At 57.6% G+C, this 3,680-nt stretch overlaps 1 long non-coding RNA gene across 1 annotated transcript; it reads left to right on the top strand.

The window, feature by feature from the left end:
* The first annotated feature begins 279 nt into the window (after nucleotides 1-279).
* Nucleotides 280-2,945, top strand: LOC131280125 (uncharacterized). The gene is made up of 3 exons (XR_009187727.2): nucleotides 280-528; nucleotides 2,191-2,260; nucleotides 2,765-2,945. It is a non-coding gene; the product is annotated as an uncharacterized lncRNA (long non-coding RNA).
* The last annotated feature ends 735 nt before the right edge of the window (nucleotides 2,946-3,680 follow it).

Here is a 3,680-nt window from a genome sequence, read left to right as displayed (position 1 = left end):
CTTCCTCCGTCCTCCTGCAACAGTTGTTTGAATTGGAAGCGCTGCGGCTTTCCACCCGCACCTCCAGCACAAACCTGCTCCGTGAAAGCCTCTCTGGGGGCGCCGCGCCAAGCCCGCGCATGCTCAGTAGCTCAACCAGGTCAGGAGAGGGAGCCGCTGCTTCTGCGCTACAGTTTCAAAGTACCAAGAGGGAACGATCCGGGTCTTCCGTAGCTGGAGCTTGGCGCAGGCCGCACCCCCACCCCCGCGAATGTGCGCAGGCGCGGACCCTGAGAGCCCAGGTTCGGGGCCCGGCTGCGGCTTGGCGGCACCCGGCGCGGTTTCCTGGCTTGCCTTGTGGGAGGGGTCGGCCGTCTCCCCGGGTCACCAGAACCTGCTCCAGTAGCAACGCCTGAGCGGGTCAGCGCTGCGGAACTCACGCCTGGCGCGCGCGGGAGGGGCCTCGCAGCCCAGGGAGAGGAGCAACGGGCCGCAGTGGCGGGGCTGGGGTGCCGAGAGGCAGAGTGCGGGCGGTTGTTGCCGCAACACGTGAGTCTGCGGTGCTGCGTCGCCGGCTTCTGGCCACTGCCTGGGGCATGCTGAGAGCTTGCGCGGGGAGAACGCGTGGCTCGGGGAGCTTGGGGGGCTGCAAAGTCCGAAGGACTCTTGGCAAACCCTGCAAGGCGGAGGGACCTGGGGTGGGTGTGCGGCGTTGGGACAGTAGGCGGGCGTTTTCTTCCACTTTTGGGGGTGAAGGTGCAAGGACCCCTGGCGCCTTTGGGGACCCGCTGCCCACTGCCTTGCACAAGCCCTCAGGGATGGGAGTTGAGCCGGGGAGACGCAGTGCGACCGAGCTGCGTGGGTCCGCGGGTGTCCCCGGGGGTTCTCGGCGGGTCCCGGGAGTCCCGGGCTGCGGGTGCGAACGCGCGGATGAGGGGGAGCAGCAGGGCCCCGAAAGGCAGCCTGGTGGCGAGAAGCGCCTCGGGAGTCCCTGGGGGGCTCAGGCGCCGGGGGCGGCGGAAGCCTCACCCCAGCGAGGGTCCCGCGTGGAGCGACTTGCCCCGGGTGCGCACGGGGCTGTCGGTGGCCCGAGGGGCTCCCGCATTCTGGGCTCCAGAAGGTGGAGGGGGGCGCGGGCACCGGGCTCTGCCTGGGGAGTGAAATTCCCGCTGGAGGGAGGAAGCGGGGAGCGCGGGCGCCTGCGGGGGAGCTGGCGGGCGAGGGGTCCTCAAGCGCTCCCGGGGGTGGTGGCCCGGAGGGAGTGCGGGGTGGGAGCTAGCAAGCTGCCTTTCAAATAAGGGAAAACCAAATAAGAAACCCCACAGGCCCGCCCCTTCCCGCAGCCCTGGCCCTTCCTGAGGTGGGAAAGCGACGGGATCGGGAGTGAGGGAAAAGCGCGGGGAGCCGGGGCTGCGCGGTGGTCGGGGGGAGGGGGAGGAAGGCAGCGCCTCCCGCCGGGCTGCGGGGTTTCGGGAGGCGGTGGGAGGCGGTGGGCGCGGCGCGGTGCAGCCGGGAAGGGGCGTGAGCGCGGAGCGCGGGGCTTTTTCGGGCGGTTGCTGTGCGAGGGCTACCGGGGCAGGAGTTTGTGCTGCGCCCCCGCTGGCCCGGCTGTCGCTGTCCTGGCTGGTTCGCAGATGTTTGCTGGAGAAACAGTGAGGACGCCCTGACTGCAGCCCCCGCGTGGAGGGGTGGGCGGGGCCGCCTCCCTGGGGGCCAGGAGCCTGCTGGGGGGCTCCGTCCACCTCCAGCCCTGCCTCCTGCCTGGGGTGCTCCGTCCTGAGAGGCTCCGGGGCCACCCTGACCGGGGGCCTGGGATGGGGAGGGGCGGACTCCAGCAGAGAAAGTTGAAAGAGGGGGGAAGGGGGCGAAAAGGCCGAGCGCTTTGGAGAGAAGAGGAGTGCGGGAGAGGTTTGCAGGTGGAGAGGGAGGGACAGAGAGTGCTGGAGGAGGGGACTAGAGGACGTGCCGGCTGGTTTATTTGCCATCGGAAGGGAAAAGCATACTCTCTTGCGTTAGGCTCTTGCACACTTCTTAGGAAATTTTAATCCCAGCTGCCTGTATGTTACTTCTGAAATGGGTGGCTATTCAGGCAAGGGCTTCGATTTGGGAATTCGTAACTAATCAGTGGGGGCTGTCTTGTGTTTTTAAAAATCAAGGGATCAGCAGTGAATTAATCCTCTGTACGTTTTGTTTTGTTTTTGACTCTGCCAGGGCCTGTAGGTGATTTTAGAGCTCGAAATGTAAAACACACCTGCCTTTCCTGTCATCTTGGGGCTTAGAGGTAGGCGAGACCTCGGATTAGGTACTTAGGAAAGGACTACTTGAGGGAACACACCCCTGGTGACCTTGGACCCTTATTACAGTGGAATTATCCCCCTTATTACAGTGGAATTATCCCCCTTATTACAGTGGAATTATCCCCCTTATTACAGTGGAATTATCCCCCTTATTACAGTGGAATTATCCCCCTTATTACAGTGGAATTATCCCCCTTATTACAGTGGAATTATCTAGCTGAAGGTGAAGACTTTAGTGATCTGTGTTTTAAAGAACACTCTTATTTGTAGGTGGCGGATTGATTATATTTGTGGTTAGGAAATAATTTAACATCTCAACCTAGCTTGAAGGAGTCCAGATATACTCAAAAGGATTCTTTTTCACATGTCTCAAAGCTGACCTAAGAAAAAGCCTCTCCCCCTCCTTTGAAAGGAACAGCATTTAGATTTGTGGTTAGCGTATGTTACAACAGCAATTTCATTTACTTCCTTCATATTCTCCTTGAAAGGTAATAGATAACCAAGACAAACATGATGAAATGGTAAAAATGAATGGTAATTGTTGAAGAAAAACAGTGCTTACTGGGACATGGAGACTGATATGACCACAGGCAGAAAATTTATTGGGAAGCTCTTCCAATGGAGGGGATCTGAAGAACAGACTTCAGCCGGCTCATGGAAGGTGCTGGTGTGAGTATATACAGTACATCAGTGGGCGAGGAAATGTTAGTTCATGGGGAGGGGGTGAGGGTCCAGAGTACAGCCTTGGGTCAATAAAGGGCTGTAAAAGTGAATTCTTCTAGTGTATGGCTTGGGGGTGGTGGGCTAGGAGGTAGGGTTTTCTTGGAATGCAGGAGGGTTTGATGGCCGGGAAGGGATGAGGGTCCTTATGTGCTCCATTCCCACAGTGATATGGCTCATTCTTGGGGGTGATATGCTGTCTTCCACATGTAGGCAGCTGGCTCAGTCTATCAGAATGGAGCCACAGCCTTATGACCTGGTAATCATTGCAAACCTCTAACATTCCTAACTCTTAGTTTATATATATATATATGGGGACCTGGGTATTGGGATATATGGTATCCCATATATTGGGATATATGGTACTGGACAGGATGGGAGGGTGAGGGGATTTGGGGCATCAGCTCAATCTGGGTGCTTCCTGCTGTCAAGGGGTGGAGAAAAGAAGTTCCCTTCCATCCTGCACACTGGGCTGTGGTTTCAGCTCCCACAGCAGTTGATATTGTTGTTCACGCAGCAGAGCGGTGCCATTTCCGTATTCCTGGGTTGTTGACTGTATGATTTGGTGTATGAATTGGACAAGAAGCTGTAAGAGACAAGGACCAAAAAGAAGCAGCAGCAATACTATTAATAATGGTGTTATAATGGGTAAAAGGATTGAATTTAGGGGCGAAGAGAAAAAAG

Source organism: Dasypus novemcinctus, chromosome 10 (genome assembly GCF_030445035.2).
Source record: "Dasypus novemcinctus isolate mDasNov1 chromosome 10, mDasNov1.1.hap2, whole genome shotgun sequence".
NCBI classification, from domain to species: domain Eukaryota; kingdom Metazoa; phylum Chordata; class Mammalia; order Cingulata; family Dasypodidae; genus Dasypus; species Dasypus novemcinctus.
This window is presented reverse-complemented; position numbering and strand designations above follow the sequence as displayed.